The 26,270-nt window shown below is 38.6% G+C and overlaps 1 protein-coding gene across 1 annotated transcript in view; it reads left to right on the forward strand.

Moving 5' to 3' along the window:
* RORA (RAR related orphan receptor A) overlaps nucleotides 1-26,270 on the forward strand; it is a 387,110-nt gene that overhangs the window by 21,153 nt on the left and 339,687 nt on the right. The window contains exon 2 of the mRNA XM_015872508.1: nucleotides 25,823-25,949. The gene's annotated coding sequence lies outside the window, so the exon portion shown is untranslated. The remainder of the gene's footprint in view (nucleotides 1-25,822; nucleotides 25,950-26,270) is intronic.

Raw genomic sequence — 26,270 nt, forward strand, 5'->3', positions numbered from 1 at the left:
CAGGCCAGTTCAGCCTTTGAGCTCCGTCTGCCAGCTTTTCTTTTTTCCTTGCCCATCATAATAGGGTATTCAATTATAATCTTTTCTCTGTATGTACAGTGGAGGTTTGCATACAGTGGCCCAGAGGCATTATTAATCTCAGTGCATTTGGAGAGTGAATAAAAAGACTAAAGGTTTAGGGGAAAAATCTCTCTCCCCTGTAGCTGTATTCATCACTTAAGGTCTTTGTCAAAAATGTACTTTTCTTTCTCCCTCCCCCCATTCCTTGGAGCATAAGCTAGAAATGACTCCAGAAGTTAGAGGACAATGGAAGCATTAGTACAGAGATTATGGATCTCGATGTGGAAGGTGGGGGTTGGGGAAGAAAGTAGAGGCAAGGATGGAAACTTAAAAATACGTGGGTAGACCAGTGTTTAACAGCACCTAAGAAGCAAGCAATGGTGTAATCAGTCAGGGTGAAGCTTCTCGGGCCATTTGGAAAGAGTTAATACAAGGGCTGTTTCTAATTATGGCAAATAAATTATTTAGGTTGCAAGCTTATTATAATGGTCTAAAGGAAATTATTGAGGGAAAAAATAAATGTATTTGATTGTAATCAATTAGAGAAAATCACAAGCATGCTGGAAGAAATCTGTTGTGGGGGGAAAAGTCTTGTGGGTACGTTTGAGTGATTCTTTGCTTGCTATTCTATGCTCTGTGTGTTTCCCTGTAATGTTCTCTTGAAAACTTAAAGAAACTACCTTCATTTTTTGGAGAAACTGAACTGTAGGTGTTGGTGCCATATACTTTATTCTGGTGGTCAAGCTGCATTGAAGACCTTAGAATAGCATTATTGTCGCCTCTGCTTCAATGAAGTTGCTTCACTCTGTTACTAGCTACATAATTGCTTATAGTGCTTACAGTTGTTTCTGTGCAGGTCTTGCGGATGCCATTTGCTGACTATTCCTTAAAACAAAAGTAGCTGTTTGCTGATGTACTGAGTCCTTTCCAAATGTTTAGATGCTAAAATCTTCTTTGGAGAAGTTTGGAGTGCACAGCCAACTGCCAGATATCTAACTAGGAATTTTATAAGAATTTACATTATGTTGCTCAATTAGATTTTCAGCTCTGCTTATGAAAGCTGCTTTCTCATATGCTACTGACCTAATTAAACACTATTAGAAATCATACTAAATGACAAACAATTAGTCCTCTCTTCCCCTGCTCATTATTCCCTCTTGATAGAACTTATGCAGTGACTACTCAATAATAATACCAAAAAATACAGTTTAAATAAATTGTCAGTGTCTAATATTAAAAATAAAAAATCAAAACGAAAAGAAACCCCTCAATTTAAAATGTGAAAAGAACCCCAGACTACAACTGAAATCAAATAGAAAAATCCCACAGCTCAGATCTTGTAGAATTCCCCAGTGGAAGGCTTGATGCCTGCCTACCAGTAAACGGGTTTTCTGTGGAATCTGATTTAACCTGGATAATGCTTTAACAGTGTCTTCCAGCATAAAAGCTTTAACATTTCACATCAGGACCTTGATTTACTTACCATCTGCTCAGAGGTCTGTCATCAACAGAGATGATTTCTAGCTCCCTTCAGATAACTGGCGTTTGGCAGAGTTCTGCTAAACAGTCTATAACCTTGAAGAGAAGGAGTATATGATAACTCATGCATGTCAGTTAACCTTTCAGAGGCGTAATTGTCTTATTTTCTAAATAAAACTGTCAACTACTTCAGTTTTTTCCTAATCTTTTTTTCTTCCCACCGTCAGAAAAAGACAATAGGAGATAAGGGGAAAATGCTCTATTTTTTTTAAATTTGTATTGAAAACTGTTATTATAGTAATACTTGTCTGTATTGTTCAATGCCGCTGTAGTGATGTTCATTTCAGAACAGTTTAAAGAATAATATAGTTGTGGTTTAAAGAAAAAACATCTAGTGTTACTATCTCATATCCCAGCAAATTCTAGGAACTTAATGATATTGGGTTGTCAAAAGTCAATAAAAAACTGACTGACCTCAATTTTAGCTTTAATACCAAGTCTGCCATTTGAGGAGGCTAATAATGCGTTTCTTAGGCTGTTGAGTTAATGATTGAATTAGTCATTAAATTTAAAGAGCAGAAGAATATTTCTATAGAGGCAGCTACATTTCTATGTTTGCTTAGACTGGCGTTTAGATGTTGGTTAGGCAGGTTTCCTGGTATTTCGTACCATATTCAAAGTCTTCATTCTTTTGGCTGGTTGAGGTGGAGGATTTTCAGACAGATAGAAAAAGAATCACAGCTCTTTCTACTGAATCTGGACAAACTGGCTATGAACAGAACACAGTTCTACCTAATTAAACATTGTTCCTGATTTATTTATTTATTTTTATTCTGGGGACAATTTTGATGCTGACAAGGTCCCATTTGTAGCAATAATGAGAACTATAAGCCTGGGCAAAGAGTTTAACTAACGTGAGCTTGAGCTCTCCTTCCTAAGCTTTAAATGTGTTTGAACCCATATTGCGCTGGCCCCTTGCTCTTTGCATGAGCGTAAACAATTATTTAGATGAATCCTTTAGATAAATCCTTTTCAGCAAGATTTCCTCTCATTGGAAGCTCTATCAAAAATAGGTTAACTTAGGCCACTCCTGTCAAACGAAGAAAGGAGATGTTATAGAAGACGGGCCTGTAATCCACACTGTAAGCCAACAGGGAGATGGATAGTGGCAAGCATGTTTAATCCAAAGCACAGCTTTATGGTTGAGGGCTTATAACCTACATCTAATTGAGGCAGATGATTGTAGTTTAGGGTGGGGGGAAAATAAGAGAAACCATGCAAGTTTGACTATTTTTCCAGTAATTTTTTAAGCCAGAATGTCTGTGATTAATGGGTTCTCTATTCTGTTGTTCAAAGCAAGTTGGAATGAAAGGTGACTTTCTAAGGGACAGGCTGTGTGCGTTCTACCCTGAGGCCTTGTATACTGTGAGGGGAAGCAAGCTTCTGCGTGCATTGTAGCGTATGTTTTTTCCTAGGCCCTTTCAGCAAATTAACATGGGTCTTTTCCCTATTGATAGGGGAAGTCTCACTATATGAGCTGATAATTTCTTACTGGAATTAGTTGAGTTGATGTAGTGAAGGTCTGGTACTTGCTTACTTCCTCCTTTTGTATCTGTCTGACTGTCAGGTGTGTTCAGTGTTTATAAGCAACTGAGAACTTCTAGATGTTGTCAATGAATTAGTGGGCCCCTTGCTGTTTTAGTAAACTGAAATAAATTGACTGGGGTGAACTTGGATTACTGTTAGACAGGTAACAGATGAAAAGTGTAACTACTGAAAAAAAAATGACCTAGGTCCATGATGGATTTCCCATAGGGAACACTAGATTTCTCTCCTGCATGAAGGTCTAATAAACCTGGTGAGACCAGGCAAAAAGTCTCAGCTATGTTTACTTCATGTCATTTCCCTGTTCCACAGTAATGAAGAGGTGGTTGTGAAACTTGATTCTGTGGAAAAATCTCTAAAGATGTGCACAACTTTTGCATGTGAGCAGCTCTCTCTGTGTTCTCCACAGCTATGCCTGTATAAACAGGACTGTCATTGCTCTTTCGCATACAGAACACAGAGATATAATAATTGGCGTAAAGTTGGGTAACAGTGCAATCTTCTTTTAGGTTTGTGGAGGCCAGCTGAGAATTATATTGCAAACCACCCTTCAGTCTTTCCTTCTAACTCAGCTTCTTTTGAAGTAGACTTTTTAATGCTTTATTCTTAAAAATATTTATTCAGTAGTATGTTGGATGGCCTGGATATCAATTTTATTGGCATTATGCCTGATGTACATTGTTTCCTCTAGGATGAAAAACAGAGTAATGTGACTCTGAATGGTGTCCAGGTGCAGCAACACCTTTTTTGTATTGCGTCTGAATTCCTGACTGTGCACAAGGACTGCAATTAATTCAGAATAAGGTTTGGCATAAAACACCATAATTTGGCTTTAAAGGAGCCCAAATTAGCTTAGCTGTGATTAGCTTATGAATGTTTCTATACTGTTAATGATTGACAGGAGTCCCACAGACTTCATACTACAAATAAATATGATTTATCCCTTAATGAAAGTCACTTTTTTATTGCTAGGCATGTTAAAATAAAAGAAGCCATGCTGCAAATCTATTGTTGTTTTCTTAAAACACTTAAGCTTGTTAATTACTGTACAAGTAGTATTCATAAGCACCTGTATTGTAAGCCACTGTTGTCTCTGCATATGTACATGGTGTTTTTTCATTTGTGGGTGCTTATGAGATGAGATTATGAAGATCTCTTGTCAAAATGTCTGAACAGTAATGTCTACAGAAGTTGGTCATTTGGTAGGCATGAGTTCCTGTGCCTCCAAGTGTCTTGTGACAGATGTCAAACACATTGAGATATTTAGATATCTCAGTCTAAATATTTATCAGAGCTAAGAAGACTGCCCTTCTGAAGAGGCTAGTTTTCTGCTCCTAGTGTATTGTTGAATGTACAAGCTTGGGACTTTCTTGGTGGGATTTTGACAGCTTTGGACTCAGCCTGGTGCCCATCTAAAACAGGTGATCTTGAATGCTCAAGATTTTTGGATTTTTGAAAAGTTATACTTGTAGTCCTAATGGCTGCCTGTCATTCAACATAGTCTGCTCTGCTTCAGTTATGTTCTGCAGAGGCATGAGGGAAGCTGGAAAGGAAGCAAACTTGTTCCTCTTTGAGAGATGGAGGATTCACTGGTACTAGAATCTTGACTTTATTTGTGATGTTTTGCCCAAGTTTCTCTCACTGGGACTGTCACTCACATTTTTGCTTTGTATTTGTCTGCATCCCATGCTCTGCAATTTTTCTTTTTAATTGTGCTTAGTAAAGCTCACTACTGGGTAGATCATCAGGCAAACTCTCCTGTTTTACTAAGGCCTTTTGTGAAGCATCTTTTCTGTCTTCTCAAGCATCACCTAATATCTTAAATTGTTCTAAACAGTCTTCAGAGCCAGGAAAGTGTACTAAAACCTCTGTATGTGGAAACCCTTTCCTGGTGTTATATTTAAAAAAACAAAACAACAACAAAAAACCCAAACATCTCCTAATGTTGAAATACAGTTGTAGAGCTCTGGTTTCTGAGCATAAAGTTGGTTTAGTTACCAGATAGCACCTCTGAGCTGCAGTAGCACAGATGAACGGATTTTTCATCTGCAAATGGCAGAGAGAAAGGAGGAAAGAATCCTGAGAGGACAGAAATCAATTTCTACTTGCTGATCCCCTCTGGCTTGTGATTCTTTCAGTCATTCACTGTTGCTATAAATTAGAGCAACGTGAGGGGTCCAGAATAAACTAGGGCACTCTGACTCAGAAGGAGCATTCCAGCTTCCATGTATGACATAAGTCTGTTCTCCCCTTTCCACACTGAGTGGAGCTCTGGCACAGGGGGGAGGACCTTTCCCTGTTCTCTTATTTTCTTCTGATAATCAAACGTGTCAGAGATATAAGAGCATAATTACTTCATAGGCACTTAATATTTTTTTTATATACTTTTTGTATTTAATTTTTTAACTAGCTAGTCTTTTTTATCAAATGTCCTAACTATGCTTCCCTGATTTACTCTCTTGTTTACTAACAATCTCTGGAGATGTCAGTTTATTAGTGGTAGATAATTTTGATAAACATTTGGAAGCTGTCCAGTTTCTGCATCGCCTTCAGATAAAGCAGTCTTCTGTTTAAAAGTGAGAAGATAAATGGAGGGCTTCTAAACTTCCTCCAAAATGTGTGAGAGCAGGCTGAAAACATAAGTTAGGCTTACTGAAAATACATTCTGCTATCCTTATGTTTAATTAGATAAGTAGAAGGTAATGCAGTCTGATCATGAACTAACATGACCAGAAATGAAAAGGACCAGATCTTCTCTCATCTGTCTTTTGCTCTGGAGTCAGAATCCTGCTACTCCACTCGCTGTGTGGTGGTTTGGTCTTGGAGGAAAGATGTACTCTAAATCCGTATGAACTGAAGTTTGATTCTGTGTTCAAGAGGCAGGCTTTATTTTTCCAAGTTCTTCCGGTAGATCGTTATCTTTTGTGCTGTTTTCATCTTTTGGGAAGCCATTTTCATGTTGCAAATAATGAGAGGTTTAATGTTACATAAGCTTTGGGAAAACAATATGAGGAAAGAAGGTGAAATATTCAAGATGTTTTTTAAAGTGGGCCAGTCTTTTTTCATATTGTACATTTGCAGTGTGTTCAGGATTTAGGCACAATAATTACCATCCCACTAGAAATCTACATTTTGCAGTGGATATTTGTACCGTAAATTTTAAAATTTACTAAAATTTTGGTGCTGATCTCTGGGTGCCTTACAAACAAAACTGATTGAATTTAATGGAAGTATCTTTAAGAGAAAAGTGGAAGTATGTAACTGACCTCTTTGTTCATCTGAATGTGGTTGGGAAGAGAAACTGAATAACAACCAACAGAGGCATCACTTAGGCATACAGAAACTGCTACTGTCAAATATGCAAACAGAGGGAAAAAAAGCCTCCAACTGCTCATTGATTTCAACTAAGATGAATTACATCTATAGGTACCCAGCAATTCTGAGCATGTTTAAAAGCATTGTCTGTGTAATAAATACACATTCTTAGTATGGTTCTGGATGTCAGGTATGGTTGGGAATGTGTCTGAGTGGAATAACAAATTGTCACTAGTCAGGCTTATGCTGGATGTTGGTGGGCAACAAGCCTGTTATGCCACAGGAGATTTTCACTATGAATGTGTTAAGGTGTTTTGAGTCTGCCTGGTTTACTGAGTCTCTTGCACATGCAGTAGTGGGCCTTGTCACACAGAAATGGGGACCAGATAACAGAAAATAGGTGCCAAGGATCAGGAAAAGAATTTGAGGTAAATGTCTTTATGGGATAGTTTGTTGCTTCATCAAATGTTGAAGAATGTTTTGAGAACACTTAAAATTATTTAAGAGCGTGCCTTGTTGTGTTTAACAAAATGAACAGTAATGCCAAATATTTTGATAGCCAGAAGAAGCTAAAAGACTGTCAGGGGCTGTAAATATTATCTGTACATTCATTAGGTAGAAGCCACAGAATCCTGACTTGAGCAGTATGTAACACATTGCAGTAAATGACATGTTCAGAGTAAGCAAGGGACAACATTTTTAGACTTGAAAGAGGGTGTGTGTAAGTTAGAGTCAGTTGAAGCGAGTTGTGGTTTATTCGGGCTTTTTTTGTGTGTGTGTTAAGGTGTCAGACAATGGAACATGTTGCCTAGAGTAGTTATGGGTACTCCATCACTGGGAATATTCGGGTCTGGTTGGATGGGGTTCAGGGCAACCTGATTGTGGTAGGGAGATTGGACTCGGTGATCTTGAAAGGTCCCTTCCAGCCCAAACCATTCTATGACTGTGAGACTTAAGGTTTCTGAGGGAGGGAACAAGCCTCTTACTATGTAAATACAATACTAATTATCTCAGTAAATAATAAGGCTAGAAAACAAAATATGTTGCATTGCAAAGTTAATATATCAGGCAATTAAAACCACAAATTAGTACTTCAGAGGAAATAACCTACTGTAAAATCAATTTTATCACTGTGAGAAGCCAGATTATTATTTTTCTTCCAACTTTCATTTTAATAAGAGAAATCCCATTTGTCCTGGGAGGTAGAGCTGTAGATCTTAGGAGGTTTTTGCTGCCATATTTGACTTCACATCGCTCTCATGCAGTGCTGCAGGAAGGAAGGATGTGATCAATATGATACAGTACAGAATTCTTGTAAGGGTTTAACAAGTTTGTTTTGATTAAACATGCCAGCTACTAGGAAGTGACAACAATTTCTGCCATATGTAAACAGAACAATTTTGTAATCAATTTATTGACTGTTGTAACTGATGGAAAAGCTTTACGATCAGCACAGTATGTTCAAATCATCCCCCTTTTTCTTCCAAAAACAACAACAACAACAAAAACCGCAGACCAGCAGGCACAGCCTGTTGAGACTGTGAGGAGCCCTGTTGTGCAAGCTAGTCAATAAAGAATTACAGTAATCTAATCCTGAAGAAAGACAAAAGTGTAAATAGCCTTTTGAAAGGCTTCTTGAGTTGGAAATGACAACTACTTGGCAGTAGCCCTTTCAAATGGTCTGGAGATGTTCTTGTAATGGAGATGAAATGCTCCTGTGGTCTGACATGATTTTTAAATATTTCCAACTCCTAAAGAAACCATTTGATTGCAAACCAGAAAAATATGTGGTGGAGGAATAACTTCCTTTGAGATTTACAGCCAAGAGGCAGCGTGTCTATGTTGTCCAAGGAAAGTTTGACACAGGGTATTGAGTATTCACCAATAGTTGTACCACTGATATTATCCAGTCTGCATCTGTTCCAATGGCTAAGCTTACATACAGCCTCTTGAGACAATTACTGCTCTTTTGGCCACAGTACAATATCTATACAACATTCCTTATGTGGGACTTGTGTTGTCTTTAGGGTGTCAAAAGACTTGCCATATCTTTCACAGTGAGCCAGTTCAGACTGCCATCTTCATTCTGTATAGACCTTTGTGCCAAACTTCTGGACAGCTTAAACTCATTATTACTGTTATTTATTTTATTTTATTTTTTCTTAGGACTTATGAGAATTTCTCTTAATGTGTTGCTAGTAGAGACATTTTCCATTTCATATGCAAAAGATTTTAGAAGAGTAATGCTGTCTGATAGAACAATGAGGTCTCTTGCAACCACAGTAAGAATTTGACGCTTGTAGTCCTGTGGAAGAGGAAAACCACATGTCTTTTCCTTTTATTGTTAATTTTAAAACAAAAGTTGCAAATGAAAACTATTAGTAAGAATGACTTAAGCTCTGCAATGTTCTATTACTGAGCCTGTTAGTAAAAAATGTGGTAGCTCTTGAAACTGCACAGTTACAAGATCAGTCTGGAGGTGCACATTGACTCAAACAAGAAGATTGATTTTCTTTTAATTCCAGTTAGATTATTTGCTGCAGAAATTCTGAATTTTCTGAAGGTTGGTACTAAATCAAGTGTCTGCTTAGTTCCTTTATGCAATTTTAAAGGACTCTTTTAGTTGTAGAATCTTTTCTTCTTGAAATGGATGCTTATAGACCTGTAAAACACAGTTCCACTAGAGTCACTCTTTAGCTGCCCTCAAGATTATTTTTTTGTACTTCCAAACCTATAAACAAGTGTTTTAAAGCTCTGTATTTTTCAACATGTTTGTCTTGTGTATCTGAGCTCCCTTTGACTGGTTGTGTTCCTTGGCTTGGCAATTACTGTTTTCATGCATGTCTTTTGGGACTATATTCTAAATGCTTTTGAGGGGGTGTCTAGTAATAGGAGCAGTAGTGCTGGAACTGCACCCAGGTGCATGCACCAAAGGATTACTGAGTGGGGACGGAAATAATATGAAATAAGTTCAGGATATGCATGATCTCTTGTGAGACGTGTCAAAAATAAGTAGTAGAAGTATGTGTTTAGTTCCTGTGTCTGGTTAAAAGAACACAAGGCTTGCACTGGAAAGCAAATAAAGTGGATTACACGCACTATTATCTAATATAAGCCTATTCCTCTGTTACTTTATTTACTTCCAGTGCTTGCTGTCTGAACGTGAATGCATTCTTGCAAGGGATAGTTTAGAACCTGTGGTCACATCAAAGTGCTTGCGTGCTTCTGTAGACATCAGAAGACAGATCTAAATACAGTTAAGCGTGAGCTCCTTAAGGTCCTGTTTACACTGCGGCAAATCTGAGCATTCAGGTGAGTTATGTGGTAAGATTCTATAGAGAAGAAAGGACAGGCTTGTTTCAAAGGATACAAGGCAGCTGTGGATTTCCTGCACAAGCAGACGATGTTAGAAGTGCTTGATTTCAAGCATTGCATTTTATGTAGGAAGCAAATATTCTCAGCATCTTTTTTCTTTTCCTTTAGATTTATCTTATATTCTAAGAAACTGAAGTAGAGATATGAAGATGCTCTTTGAAGTTAAACTTCATAATTTTTAAGCAGTGCCCTCTCTGTTTCAGTAAATCAGGCCTTCCCATGGTAGCTTCCCATGATAGATCTTAGTTGGCTTCTTTGAGGAGCAGGTAGGAGAAGAACAGCATCTTTGCCTCAATCAGAACACAGTCCTTCTCTCCCAAGCTGTTTGCTTAGGGAAGTGATGTTGCAGGGATCAGAGGAGTGGGAGAAAGGTGCTGCTGAGACTGTGCCAGAGGTGAGAGACACAAATTCTCTTGTGAAAATAAGACAATTGTTGCAACTTCAGTGTTCAAGTAGGAGCTGAGGCTGAGATAGGGCAAATACTTCAAGAGGACAAAGTGCATAGAAAATTACTGGAGAAAGAAGATGGCCAGTGAGAAATGGAGAGTGATGGTACAAGGGATGAGAAATAGGGAGTGATGGCACAAGTGATAAGAAATAGAGACTAAAAAGGATTGAAATACTTCCAATTAAGTTACTCTTCTTGAAAATAACTGAAGTAATTAAAGAACTCCATTCATATACAGGTGAAGCAGTGATAGGAGATGTGAGGAAGTACAGAGAAAAAGCCATTTAGTTCAGCAGAAGGTTTATCTAGAAAACATTTTAAAATCCCAGACATCACTGTAACTTTGGCATTTATTCAAACAGCTCTTCAGATGCCTTTTTGCTTTTATAAAATTGTATATGTTTATAAGAAGGTGCAGACACTGTGAAGAAGAGCACTGATAGCACTGTAGAGACAGTAAATATCTTATGAAAGCTAATGCAATTAGTGATTTTTTTTTTCTTGTTTAAAGACTACACAATAAGCTAGACTAGTTCTACATTTCTTGCTTTCAGAATGTTTTTCTCACATGAAGTAGGAGTTTTTCATTTAGAGATGTGATTGTATAATCAGTCTGTTGTATTTTCATGAGAATTTGATGGCTTTTTATTCTTGTACTTCTTCAGTTTTGTAAATTGGTGGTCTTTTGGTAGTTTGGCTTGCTTGATTTTGTTCAGAGTTTTTATGGAGTTACCACCCTCATTTTGATGTGAAAATTTAATAAGGCATTTCAGTACAACTTAACATTCAAATCTGACCTAAAGGTAAGAATTTGCTTGAGCTATATTTGATAGAATGTAATTCAGAAGGTCCATTTAGAATTCATACCGTAGAAGCTGCTGTGAATTAGTGTCTCTGTAGTATTAGCAAGCCAAATACTGAACTACTAAGGACTGTGATCAGAACACTGACTGCAAACTGGAAGTGAAACTTACTGCTTTTATGAAAACCAGTTCATCTGCCTCCATGTGCTCAGTGTAGATATTAAGTAACACCAAGTGGTATGACTTGAATTGTACGTGTACATGTATGGTCATGTCATTGCGGTGTAAGCAAATATTTTATTTTAAAAAAAATTTAGCTTACATTGATATAATTTCTGTGACAAGATCATCTCTAAATAGATAAGATGCATTTAGGAAGCTTAATGTGTACAAAAATCTGAAACAAATTTTAAGAGATTGAAAAATATTAATAATGAAGTATTTTTATAGTTTGAAGTTTTCAGTGATTGCCTTCTTAGGTGTTATTTGGAAGCCTTTCATCACTGATGTGATGATTGAGAGAAGAATTTCCTAGAGGTCCAACCTGTAAGAAGTTTTGATAGGGATTATTTATTTTTTTTTTTTTTAGCTTAAATGCATTTTTCACAGAAGATATTTTGCAGTGAGGAATGGGAGATTATGGAACACGTGGGTCAGAACAACAACAACAAAATCCATGCTGTTACTGCTATTTCAGAACTAGAGCTATATGAGAATGTAAAGCCATTCCTTATGTGAAGAGAATGGTAAATTTTAGAATCTGTGGGAACAATGGTTTGTAAATGTTTTTGCACAAAGGAAAAAGAAGCAAAACTGTCTGTGCCTTGGAGTAAGAATGTGGAGTTTTGTCTTTTTCTAAAGCTCTTTAAGGAATGCCTTGGGCAAGGCATTGTGGTGGTGGTGCTCAAGCTTTGAAAAGTATGAAAAGCCTTAGTTCATGTAAAGTGTGTTATAACTGGAAGCACTCAATTCAGTGTGGGATCTCAGTTTTACAGTTTTTTAGAGCGAGCTTCTATGTTCATGTTTCCCTACTGAAGTATGGGAAGAAGGATCCAAATTATACGATGAATAGCAGCTTATGTTTGGTTTATTCACCTTTCCTTGTTTGAAAATAAAAGGAATTAATATTGCAGGGGAGTGCTGTCGTGACCTCCATCATGACAGACTCCAAAAAGTGTGATGGTGCCATGCAGCAAAGCAGAATTTGTAGAAGCTGTGGCTTCCCCTGAGTCCATGTAAGTGTGGGAAGTACAGCCTTGTACTACTGCAGGATGTGCATCTTTGGTGTTGGGAAGCTGGGAGGAGAAAGCTGAACTGTGACATGCAGGCTAATCTGTCACCGGCTACTGCAGTTCTCTGCATGTGGTCTGGATGCCTTCTCACAGAAAGCAAATTATTTAACACCTTCATGCCACTTACAAGCAAATTCACTACTAGGTTAATGCTGTTGATCACTACTTTTAGGAAGTATTTAAAATGTGTTTATCTTGTAGAGTAGTATCTGAGTACTACATTATGGGTTTTTACCATTCTCTTTCTCTCGTGTCCTCTGGATAGCAGGGGGAGCTTCAAAAGAATTTAAGGGTAAACTCAGGTAAAGGAGGGAACTTTTGTGAGCTCTCTAACTGCTGAGCTATTAGATGAAGAAAGAGTTCTTTCTATAACCGTTAATAAAAGACAGATGCACCCTTAGTGGTTTATGATAGAAAGGCCTCAGAGTTGGAAGTTCAGTGCGGAGGCAGCTGTTTTCCTGCAGTGAGAATTGTTCACCTGGTGTCTGGAGCCTTAAGACACAACTCCGGTATTGTGTGAATCTCATCCCTGCTGAACCCTCCTTCTGCACTGTACAGGAGCCCTGGCACCTGACTGGGCACTGGGGATTGTTGTAAGACTTTGACTGTGAGTTGTGTGTTCTGTCATTGTGTGAAAACTTTTGACTTCTGTTCCAAAATTTCAAGAGCATTTTTGGAAATACTTAATTTTCTTTTTTCTAAGCCTGATTTTGAAAGGTGATACAGGAGCCTCTGCTGAAAAGGGGCTTGAACTTCATGATCCACAGACAATCAGCACTATCTGAAAAAATAATTCTCAGGCTCGACTTTCTCAGTATGTGATATTACGTCTTGAAGTGAATGACCTCTTTAAATAGTCTTTATCCTGTTCTGATCTTCCCATTTCATGTACTGTAGCAATGTCTTTGAGAAAAATCCAGATAAGCCAGTAGAAAAACTTTCTGAATGAGAAGTACTTGTCAGAAAACTGTGAGGACCGCTCCATAAAGAAAAAAGTGTTTCAGGACCCCCATTGTTTTTGCTAGGCTTGTGTTAAATGTGTGGCTCTCCTTGACTGGATAACCTGAGGTTTTCAAAGCTCTCCCACACTTTTATCCAGACTGCACCACAATGCTGTCAGGGTATTCTTTATTGATGCTTAACGTAGTCCGTAATTATTTAATGTGAGGACTCTGTCTACAGTGTGTTTTCATCCGTTTTCTTAGCAAAGCTGAGAACTCCAGTTGAGATGGATACAAATTATGTGTTTACAGTTACTGTTACCTGTATGAAGCAATTTAAAAAAGAAAAATATAGTGAGTGATTTATTGTGATTACTGCATGTTAGAAAGTTGGGTTTTTATTTATCTGTTTTCTGTAAATCCCTTTTGCCCTTTCTGAGCACTAAAGCTCAGTATTTTTTCCTATGGAGATCTTCCTAAGGATCCAGCACAGAATGCATTTCTATCTACTTGTAACTTGGTGCGTGGAAATTTTACTCAGAAGATGACTCTTTTTCCTTCCTGGGGATGTATAACAGTTATTATTCTATCCTGAATTTCTTTTAGCATGCAATAAGAGAGGAGTAAATCATCTGAATCCCCTTATGTGGAGAAATAACTTCAGAAAACTGTGAGATTATGCAGTGTAATACAACCCAGTAATAATTTAAAGCATGAATACTAGAATCAAATAATACGGAAGGCATTTAAGTTCAGTATTGAAGCATCTGTTGCTCTGAATGCTGATAGCCCTACACTTTGTTAGAAACTCTTTAGGTGTGAACATGATTGAGAATTACCTGTGCAAGTCCGGGGTGTAATACTCCTAATGCATAAGAGGTGGTTGCAGCACACCAGAGGGTGCATAACCCAGCTCAGCAATTTCTGTCTGTCCCTCTGAGCACTTGAGGAACAGACAACTTGACAAACAGCATCTCATGCATAACACAGTCCCTTAGTACAAGTCTCCAGTTCAGCTTCACCTGGGCAAGCTGCAAATTTACCTGTTGCAGCTACTTGATATCTTCATCTTGCTAAATTGATACAGAGTGCCAAAGTAATTCTGAGTGTACATTACTTAAGATCTGATTGCACCTCATTAGCTCAATGCAGAAGATACCAGTGTGTGGGCCTGTCTGCAGGAAGGTGCTGCAGTTAAGAATGTGCTAGACAGCCTAGACTCGCTTCTTTGACTTGTACTGCAAGTGCAAGGATCTGGATTTAAACTGTTTGCAGATGGGAGAGGCACATTGCTCAGTCTCTGTAAGAGGAACCCAGCTCTGGATTTTCTACTCCTTACTCAATTTTTGCATGATCTTAAGTATATCTAGGTTGGAGAGCATTCAGGGCATAATGTGAAATTGTATTTGAAAAGCATTCTAAAACTGCAGTGGGTAGAAAAAAAGTCTGGGACATCCTAATATGCTCACTGCTGGCTTGTCGTGATGACTGTTGTGTTTTCTGGGTATGAATTCTGCTATTTGTTAATGAAGGTCAGGATCATTCATACCTTGTAGCATTTTCATTTATTAAACAGAGCAGTCTAGAGTAGGAATTTGCGAAGTATGATTGTGGAATATTTGCAAGTGGCCTGCAATTAGTTTTGGCAGGTGCAACAGCCGCATTAACTTTGTCTGTACTCCATAACCTGCCTGATCACCTAAGCTGTAGTAGTTATAAGCTCTCCCTTTGCTTTCCTGGAGCTTTTGTGAGGGCGTGTGCTCCAGGAACTGCAGCTGTCTGATGCTTGGAGCCTGCAGCTTTAAGGCTGTTCCTGATGTCAAAAGATCCTCCATATCACTAATCTGCAAGGCAGAGAGATGGGCGTGGAGACTGTTTCTCCTTGTACCTTTAGAAGAGTTACTGCATTACCAGCTTCAGCATACCTTTGAAAAATAAATTGGCCTGTAGTTTTGGAACTCTCTGTGGTTTCTAACCTGTTGGCAAATGGGCTTTCTTTGAGTCAAATGAGGAGGAATTCTATCTCGAAAGGCTGTTTGGATGTGTTAGCCCAACACTGGCGTGCTTCAGAGCCATTTTCCTAAAAGGTGGTAGCAGTTGGTTTTTATTTTTATTTCTCTTCTTCAGGTTTGAGGTAGACCATATGTTATTTGAATAACCAACTCGTTTTGTTCTGTGTGCTGTTCTAGAGGTAAAAGCGTTCAATTGTCAGGTAGAATTTCATTCCAACAGGGGAGCAACTTTGGGTTGGACTCATGAAAAGAGGATAACAGTTCTCAGATATTGCATTCTAGTGAATAGCTGGTTGTTATTCAGTGTTTACCTATTGCGGAAGTTTGATGAATAGCTGGAAAGCTAATTATTGACTTTCTGTATTTATGAATCATGGTGCTTCAGAAAGTGCAGACTACTGAATACCACAGACAAATCTCTGAGAGTATTCACTTAAATTTAGAAATAAATTCAGCCAAGCATGTCCTCATTTACTTATTTTGCCCTTAATGGCTTTTTGCCATCATTTGAGCACCTGTTTGGAAGATACACAAAACGTGAATCAAGGAGCAGCTGTGTAAAAGCTTTTTTGCAGTGTCACTCATCACTTTAGCACATCTGGGAAGGAACCAGGGTTCTTAGAAGGCTGACACGTCATGTTTAAGTGTGTCCTGGTATGGCTAATTTCTCTGAATGTGCTGCTATGGATGCTATGTCGTGACAAGTTTAGAGGTGAATCCCTGTATTCTTCTAGCTGTAGGATGAGTTGTGCTGCTTTAAACCCTGGCCATGGAGCTCTGACTAGCTGGGGCTGTTCTCATCGGGAGGTTGTGGCTCAGGTGACCAGGCCCTTCTTTTAAAATGAAACACTGCATTGTTGAAACAGAAATAAAAATAAAAGGGAAAGAGGGAGAAAAGATGTTAGTGTGGGGCAAGGGCTATGAGCAGGTCTGTCACTCTGAGGCTCCCTGCTCCCCACCTTTGCCTCCTCTGACACTGTCAGGTCACTGCAGATGTGTTCATCAGCCTAACAAGAACAGAGTGTTGTTATTGAACTATTTGTGGCTCTTTTGATCTCTTCCCTGCACCAACAAAACAAGTACTGTAACTTGGCTTGAGCTTCTTTACAGCTAATATTGAAAGCAGGAAATAATCGCACATATGTGTACATCAGGGTGCTAATTTAGAACCAATTTACTGTTTCTTCCATATTCTTGGTGGTTCAGAAAGTAAACCAAGAGAAGTATTCTGATTAGTGTGTGGATGTAGATAGATGCACTCACCCATTGTATTCTGGGATGAACATGAGGATTGTGTGGAGGATTTTTGCTGTTTTTTCAAGGCAGCTCAGTTTTCCAACATGGAAATAGCTTTGGTTCCTTGCACATATAATTTTGTGGTTTAAAATAAAAACCAAGGGGAAATAAAGTGCAGCTGTGTCACTATCTTGATAACACTTAGAGTCTGAATCAAAGCTTTCAGAACTGGAGATTATTAAAAAATAAAAGAAAACCAGACCTTATATTTTAATGCAGGCTGTTGTTTTTTATCCTGAGAAGAAAGCTTCCATAATTTTAGATTAATGCTGTCCTATGTCAGCAAAGTATGAGTGCTGCTCTGAAAGTAATGCCTCATAATTGATTATGTTGGCCTGCAGTATCAGCAGCGGATGTTGGTTGTGTGGCAGTAAAAGCTGAAACTTCTGAGCAATATTCCTTGCATTGTGTTGCCATGTATTAGGTGGGCCTGTCTAACAAAGCAGTGTCTTACATGGAAGTGCAGATGAAGCAAAGATGTGTCACTGAGCTCCTCCATACAGCAAAATGGCGCTCACTGATGTTGATTGGTACTTGCTGAGTGTTTCTGGAGACCAAACAAACCATGGATATGAGTGCAGTGAGGCTGTGGGTGGTGTGTTTCAGCAGTAACAGTGACAGTGGGTCACCTCTGCTGGTGCAGACTGTTACCAGCGTGGAATGCGGGCTCATGTTCATTGCTGGTGAGAATGTGTAACTAATGGTGGAGACCATTAAAAAAAGAGTGTTTCATAACTGAGAATTTCTTCTGTCAAATAATGTCATTGTGCTTGTTGTAGCTTGCATGAAAACAAACAGGAGGTGTTACTTTTGAAGCAACCCATGTATTTAATAATAATGCCATGTAAAGTACGTGACTACTTTCAGTATTTGTTAGCTGTATGCTTTCCCAAACCATAGTTTTCCAAGAACTTGATCTTTACTAAATACATACAACTCCATAGGCACCAAGTTTTGTTTTCTGGGTATTTTATTTGCTCATTAAGTCTGAGCTATACATCCTATTAATTACCCATAGGTAAATGAGGCACACCGATGTTGTTCTACCTGATACAGGGAAATACTGAGCAAAGCCATTCTTGTCCTGTGTCACTGTATGTAGTGCAGGGAGTATGTAACTTTGTTTTTTTAATTTTGTAAAAGGATTTTAAGAGCATGTGCAGCAATCCATTACATATTCCACTTCAGACTATTAAATATACACTTAAAATATTTTCTGAAAATATTTTCTGAATCTTTTTGTGCAGTTTGAGATTTATTTTTCCCCTTTCCCTCATCTCATCCCTCTCTTTGTGGGGCAGCCATTTAGGAGTTGGACTCTTCATGAGAATCTCTCATCCACAAACCAGAGGACTGCAGAAATATTACTGTGATGATCAGCACATTCATCTGAAGTGGGGAGAAAAAAAAAAGCTGAGCTATTTATTTATCTTTAATTATAAGTGGCTAAGCAAGGAGAATAGACTTACAGTTCTTACTGAACTTAAAGTGGCTTATTTGTGCCAGCTAAAAATTAATTAGTAAGGAATTTTCAATTCCAGCATCCTGGGCTGAGTTTGTGATAAAGATGTCCCCGTGGAATACAGTTATGAGATCAGATTAGAGGGAACATAAACTTTGTCTCATGAAGCTTGTACTTGGTGCATCGATGCACAGAGCATGCCCAGCACTTTTTGTTTTCTTGCATTGGATCTAAAGTGCAAAACTGAACAACCTGGATGTCCACCGTGCCAAATGGAAGAGCACAACATCCTTGAATATAAGTGGAAGATTCTGAGGTGGAAAAGTATTAGTGGTGTTTGAAGGTCAAGTGTAAAGCTGCTTTCTGAGAATTGTTGGTGAACCTGAAATGATATAATAGTGTCCAGTATCTGTTTTCACCATGAAAAACAACCAAGGAATGGTAAATAGGGGGGGGGAGGGAAGAAACTTTCTGGCTCTCGAAATCCATGCTTGCTGATTTTTCCTCTTCAGACAAACTTTGCAATGCTGAGTGGAGGTCAAAAAAAAAGATGTGTGTGATATGGAATTCAGATTTCCATTCAGACAATCAACAATTCTTAACTCCCAGAACTGCTGTGTTGTTTTTGTTTGTTAGTTCTGACATGTGAAAAGTTGCAGGCATTGATGAGGAACTTTGAATCAAATGACTTTGTATTCCTCTGAACGTTATTCACAGATCTTGACATTAATTAGAAATGTTTGGTGTTACTCTCAGTGCATTCTAACACTCTCTTGGTGAATGGGAGCTGTGGTAGTAGTTCCCATTGGTAAAGGTCCCAGGAAAATAGTGGCGTAGTATAAAGTCTATGGATAACTTGGAGAAAGTAAAACGATATTAGTGTAAGGTTAGTTCTGTAAATATTATTACTGGCTTAATCTATTTGAATCCAAGGCAAATGTTTTCTAGCAGCTTTTTCTTGCCTTAGCATGATAGAAAATGTTTGTGTTGGTTACTCTGAGTGTACAAGTCTAAGTGTATAGAGATGAGATGTGGTGGGTGCTGCAAAGAAAAACTGGGAAGAGATCAGTGGATGCTTCACTAATGTGCCCATAGGATAACATTCCTTATAGTTGTGGAAAGAATATATTCAATTTTATATAAGTAAACTGACTTCTATGGTACTCACTGACAGAACTCACTGGAAGATAGTAAAGGTAAAAAACAAGCAAAAACCCAAACATAAAAACCAGAGGTTAAAAGTAGCAGTAAATGGTAAGCTCAAATGAAAGAGTGCTCTAAGAATCACAGTTGTTTTGTTTTGCTTTTGCTTTAAAATTTAAAATAACTGTGGAGTATTGGGAAGTCTCCCAGTCACAAGATTTAAACCTCAGCTAAGACCAAATCTGTACAGCAAAGAGCTTTCTGTTTTGATTACAAAATGTGTGAGACAAATATTTTTCTAGTAACAGAATAAAGTATATCTAAAGATATTTGTAGGGATACTTGACATAACTTGTGTTTGCTTTTAAATAACAGTTTTATTTAAAGAAATGAATCTTCTGAAAAGGGTAAATGCATTACCTGTCCCAGCTGATGTAATGTACAAAGGTTTGAAAAGATGAAGATAGGGTTGTGATTCTGTGTTCTGGGCTTACTGAAGCTGAAAGACACTTATTTTTGGTTTTGGAATCAGCAGGAAATAGTTTGGTATTTAATCTGAATAGCTGAAGATGTACTTAGCATCCTGTGGCAAATGAGCTGAAGGGTGGCTAATGTTGTCCAATTTATTTAAGATGGTTGCAAATAAAATACCAGAAAATCTGCCCTTTGAATCATTTTAACTGCATTGAATACTTGTTTAAAATTTCTCTGTTCCTTTTATAAAAGGGGACCATGTCAACGTATTTCTTCCCTCTGACTTTATTTCAATTGAAAGTGGTAAAGGCTTTGCAAACTGTACTGTGGGTTCTTTGTTTTGCTGTTTGTAGATTTGTTAGACTCGTTTGTTAGTTTGAAAGGCAGAAGTTGCATGTTTATTCAGCAGTATGGCTATGGGCATTGCCATAACCAGCTGTTGCTCTTTGCAGTTCATCCTGCGTATGAGAGTTCATAGGCAGTCACAGAACAAGAAGCATGTTCAGCCAAAATGAGAGGTGAACGCAGCTTGCTTGTGGCTTAAATCCTTATTCTGGAGGAGCTTCTTATGACCTTACGCAGATATATTTCATAGAACATGTGTTCTAGATCCAGTACCCTGAGTAGGAAAGTTATTTATAACGTTCTAGTAAGACTTCTTTTTTTTTTTAATATGAATATGCAGATGGATCTAGAAATTCTCTGCAACTCACAACACTGATAGTTCAGAGGCTATCAGAAAGTGTTGCAGTATCGTAAGTGGATGTGGACTATTGGGCTAGACAAATTCCTACCTGAGTAAATTGAAAAAGCTTGTGTGTGTGTGTGTGGTCTATTTATACAACTGAAGAAAGTGGAAATATGTGAGACTGACTTTGCTTTCTTATTATGTTCAGAAGGTTTTTTGTTTTTTTAAGTTAAAAATCAAAATACTGTATGTGTTTCAGCATTGTACTTTGAAGTGTACCTAAATCTGCTTTTTAACAAGTAAATTATTGAGGTGCAAAAAGCATCTATTAATCTGTGGTCAAATTATGTTTGATTAAAGAAATACTTTTCCCATTGTATTTTTCACCACGGAAAGAATGAAAGCTGGAGGAGAAAAACAACCAAACAAAAAGCAGTATTCCAGCTTCAGTTTTTTGTGCACTACTGAACATGACAGCTTTAATAGCAACTTATGGTGTAAGAAAAAGTGGTATTTTTTTTTCTTTAACTGTCAGTTGTAGATGTTCCTTACCCTCATCTCCAGACTGGGGAAAGCCAAATCTTTTTATCTTTCTCTATCTTTGCTCCATCAACGTGCTCAAAACTATTTACTATGGAATTCTTCCACGGATTTGTTCAGCTTAATACTTGGAACTCCATCTTTCTAGCCCATATAAAAATATACAGTGTTTGTAGTTGCAAAAGACAGAGGCTTCGTGTACATATGTTTAAAAAACAAACAACAAACAAAGAAGCTTCTTTTATCCTAGACTTTCAGTATATCTTTTAAGACTTCTTAGTACATCGGGTTTCTTATTCAGATTCCCTCCTCTGTCTCTCACCGTTTCTTAACTCAGGTTGAGAATTGTGTCACTGGGTAGCATCAACTGTGTGGGAACATGGTGCAAAAGTAATGCAAAAACCATTCAAATAATGGAGTCAGTCTTGCAATACTTTGGTGTCTCATTAATAAAAACAAACGATTGTCTCCAGGGCACGTAAAAGGGTTAATGCTTTTTGCTTTATATGCTTTTGCACTAGGAATAATGTTGCGTCATAGAGTGTTAAGTTTTCAAAGAGTTAAAGTGGGCAGGAGAATGCTTTCAGCAATGCTGGGCATGCGCTAGTTGACCTTTGCACACAGTAGATGGCTTTCCATTTTTCTTTGAAATAAAAATATTTGTCATGATACAGTTTAAATGAATCAAATGAGGCTTCAAATTATATACAAGCAGAATAATTATTTTGCATTAAATTGCAGCTTTCACTTCTGCCTTTCTGGTATAATTCAGTTTTAATGCTCATCTAAGCTCTAATGTCTCTGCTGTAAATTTGGGCTGTTTAAATCAGCTGATGTTTAGTGTAATTTTTTGTTATGTGTTAAATGAAGGAAGTCTTTATATGTGTAGGGTAGCTAGAAGATCAAGTTCTGTAACCTGGAGAAAAAAGAGGGAAATCAGAAGGTATGATAAGCAAAGCTCCTCACCAGTGGGGTAGGGTGCTGGGAAAAGCTTCCCACCTGCTGTTCAGAATGTGTTCTTCAGTTGCTGGGTTGTGATGAAGTGGGAACACTTCCCCATCTTTCTGAAGGCAATGTGTTGGAAGTAATCATTAACGATGCAGTGAAGTACACAACTATGTAGCACAACGAGATTTGGAAGGGAAGCATGGCAGTGCTATGGTAGGTTTTATGAGTAGTTGACTGTGGCTGTGTGTCAGTGAGTAGGCTGTTCTTCACATACCTCACATATGTAGGTATCATCTTTCTCTCCAGATACTTAGGAGAAGTATCTTTCAAATAATGTTTTAGATTGCTGCAAATAAGTACTTCAGCTAAACCTTGTCCTCCTGTATGTGCATTAATTCCTAGAAAGTATCTTACTGGTGACAAGTTGAGTCACAGCAATAGAAGATGACTTGTTGTTTTCCTATTCAGAATGATTTAGATATCTGAACTTATAATCTAATATGCTTTTCTTGGCTTGTGCAAATTTTCTTAATGATTTTGAGTGAATTTGAGCTTTCCAAATACACGTGAATTTTCAAATACATTGAGGTCTTGCCAGTGAGCCAAATAAATCAGAATGGTTCTTTCAGGTAAGGGATTCTGAAGGGGGTTACTGACAGGCTGTGCTGGTAGGATGACAGACACGTGAAGGAATAAAACCAATGAACAGTTAGATGGTGATAATATTTTCTTCTAAATGAGAAGTACTTCTTTTCACTTTAATTTGCTTGTAACTTTTCCTATAATTGCTTTTAGGGAAACACAGTTTATTTAAAATTTTATTTTTTATTTTTTGCAACAAAGAATATGAGTTATGAGTCTGCTATAAAGGAGGATCTGGGTATCAAACACTGTGTTTGAGGGAACGGCTGTTCAGTAAGAATACAATTAAGAGCAAAATACCAAAGCAAGAGCTGATTAAAAAACAGCCACCCTTTTTTTGGATGGAGAATGATCCAAGATTTCAGAAATGATGTCTGACTGTTTTACTGGAGGAACTTCCGATTTCTTGAGAAGAAAAATATATCTTTAGATCTGATTTTCCTCTTCAGTGTTTCCCTCTGTGTCTCCAGAGAATATGGGCAGGCTGAATTGCTCCTCTAATTCAATTAGATTACCTTTGTGGGAGGAAGAGGTTGTCTGCAATTGTATGAAATGTGAGAACAGTGTTCATCTTGCTGAAGGAAAATATGCTGATTTTTTTTATTTTATTTTTTAAACCAATCACAGAAAAACAGCAGCACAGCCAGACTGAGAGGGACGGCTCTGCCTTGGACTTTTGCCTTAATTCATTCCCAAAGTATTGAATTCTTAAGAACTGGCCTCAGCTGTTGCTGCTTACTCTTTACATACAGGGCATGCTGATTGTGGATGTGGTGCCAAGGGTTAATTACTTGATACGTTCTGTGCTTCTCCACTTCCTTTTCTCAGAGATGGAAAATCCTCTAAGGAATGAATACAAATGGCCTGCTATGTACTTGCATGCGTCCAGAATTTGCTCATCTGAACATCTACTCCTTTTTCTTCCATTTGTGGCTTTTGCTTTTTCTTCTTTTCCTGAAGAGCCACTGAAGCCACAGATGTAAACTGGTTTAGTGGAAGCAAATGTGCCTTAGCCTTGGCAGCTTGTTGTGCCAGAGAAACTGGACAGCAAGAATTGGGGTGAATGCTGCAAGGGAACAGCAAAGACAGAAAATGCCACCAGCACCAAAATACAGTAGTTCTTCCTGTGTACCCAAACATGGGTCTGCATCACTGTGCTTTCCACAACTGCTACACTGGAGCTTATAAACTTCCTAGGAGTGTTTGTAAATCACTTATTACATACTGTGGCTGGAAGTCATTGTAGTGCAGATCCACAGAAAGGGAATGCAGGCTACTGTGTACTTCTGGTTTGGGAATGTACTTTGGCATCGTCGTTAAAGTAAGATGTTTAATAACCATGTTATTTATGTGATTTTGTGGTACCCTTCTAATTCAAAGTGTGCTATTAATGGATTACCACTACTAAGGCAAAGCAGTGGTACTCCACTCTCCAGTGATGTATGATTTTCCTGCTTGTGTGTGCTTTGTGTCTGTCCTGCAGTCCTTTCGGTGGTGTCTGGCTGTGTGCAGTGTAGCTGTTCTGTCACCCTGGAAGTGTCCTGAAAAAGTGTCTGCATAATCCTACTATCTTGTCTACTCCAGAGTTGCACAAGGTTTGCATGTTTTTTAAGTTATTAAGATTTTTAGTTACTGAACATCTATATGGAATCATCAAGATAGGCATGAAACATTTGGAATTTCTAATGCTGTGACATCTGAAAGAATAATTTCTGGGCCACTCTAGCACGAAACATTCCCAGCAATTTCTAGAGCACTTCTAAATCTAATGAACCCTTTCTTCCTCAAGTTTCTCAGCACACAGAAACTTGATAGATATCTTTGCTGCTAATGCCATCTCACTTGTTTAAATAGGCTTAGCGATCAAAGTTGATGACCTGTGTTTCGGACTGAGTTGGAAGTTAGACATAAAAGACCAAAGATTGAAGAAGACTTTTTCTGTGCCCAGGAAATGTCTCAGCAGCGCACCCACAGTCAGAGGCGTCTTGAAAGAAATCATGGTTTTCTTCAGTTATATACAGCATGAGCACACTGTGGCCTTAGCTTTTCCTGTTGGGGTCCTCAGGTTTTTCAGGCACCCTCTGTTCTTTTAAAGGAGCGGAGCTGTTCTGTCTCTTTGCTATGCAAGTGCTGTGAACATGTAGATTGTTGCCTCTGCAGGCTTGCTAAAGGTCTGTCCTGCTCTAGCTGATTCCTACTGCTGGTGACTTGAGAGGCTTTAGAGTGCAAACTAATTTTTTCTCTATGAATTCCGGTTCTTCAGACACTCCTCTGTGATTTCCCCCCCCCCCCCCCCCCCAAAATTTTTTTTTAAAAGCAACCAAAAAAAAAAAAAAAAGGAAATGGAAAAATTACTTAGTTTTCAAAGTGGGAGAAAAGATACATTAAATGACAACTATGTTGTAGGGTAGGTATATTAAATCTCAGCAGCCTTTAGTATGTTGAGGGAGGAAAAAAAGCCCATACTTCTTCCTAATTTAAAGTATTAGGAATACTAAAAACAGTCCAGCAAAACACTTGAATAATCCTCACCGTGGCAAGTAGCTCGATTGTTCCTGGTACTGGTGAAAGGCAGTGCTCTGGCAGCTTGGAGGAATGAAGTCCTCTTTTTTTTATTAGCTGGGCAGGTTTCCCAACACACACTGCCTGGTCAGCCTGCTTAAACCCTGAAGAGAGAAGGATAAGCTTTCTCTAAGGATAACAGGCATTTCAGTTTCCACAGCTCACATAATTCTCGCTTCTATTTGGAGGTTGCCAATTAGTGAAAAGTGAAGGAAGAGAGTTTGCAGGAAACTGCAACTCTAATCCAACAAACTTGCATCACAGAAGGACCACCTCGCTGCTCTCGGCACATTCCAGCGAAGCTATGCCAAAAGGGCTGTGAGCCGGAGCTAGTGTGCACTGCACTGCAAGGGTGGAACCTTCCCCCAGAGCCTCAAAGTAAGGCACTGGGAGCAAACAGTGCTCCTGCCTCCCTCATTTTCACCCCCGTCCCCTCTCTTGCCCATTCTCAAGCAGGAGGCAGAGATGTCTTCATTTATCACTGGCAAAAAACTGCACAGCCTTTTGTGCTCGTATGCTGGGTCTTCCAGGTCTGCAATAACTGAGTGCTTAATCTGTGAGGACAAACACCACTTACTCAATGGACAGATCTGCAAGTTGAGCTCTGATCTCTGCAAATTTATTTGCACTCTAAATGCAGAATTGTTATTCTATATGCTCTGCTCACCTCTTTCAGATGTAGACAGCGATCAAATAATCAGAAATATCATGCAATATTTTTTATTTCTTTTTTTTAGACACGTGTAGTTGGAACTTCAGGACCTCCAAACCAACTAGTGCAAGACTCTATGCTACAAGCTTGAATATCAACAATGCAAGGGATAATCCGATTTGTGGATGCCATCCTGGAGCAAGTACACCATGGTATGTTTCAAACCTGTTTTTGAGCAGGCCCTACGTGAGAGTGGTGACACAGGGGCCATGGGGCTGCTCAGGATGGGTTTGCTCAGTGTTTTCTGGGAATGCCATCAGGTACCAATGCCAGCAGTGCTGATAGAAGTGGTGTGGGACAGCACCTGGGTCCTTGCTGGCAGGAGGTGGTGTATCAGCTGCCTGCACACAACTGAGCACCACATGGGAAGAGCTGGCAATGCTGTCAGTACTGATACCTTGGTTTGATACAGGTGGTCAGGCCATGCTTCCTATCAGAACCTTGTGTGCAGAAGGCCACAGGGCTGTGCACGA

The sequence above is a fragment of the Coturnix japonica genome, chromosome 10 (assembly GCF_001577835.2).
Source record: "Coturnix japonica isolate 7356 chromosome 10, Coturnix japonica 2.1, whole genome shotgun sequence".
NCBI lineage: Eukaryota > Metazoa > Chordata > Aves > Galliformes > Phasianidae > Coturnix > Coturnix japonica.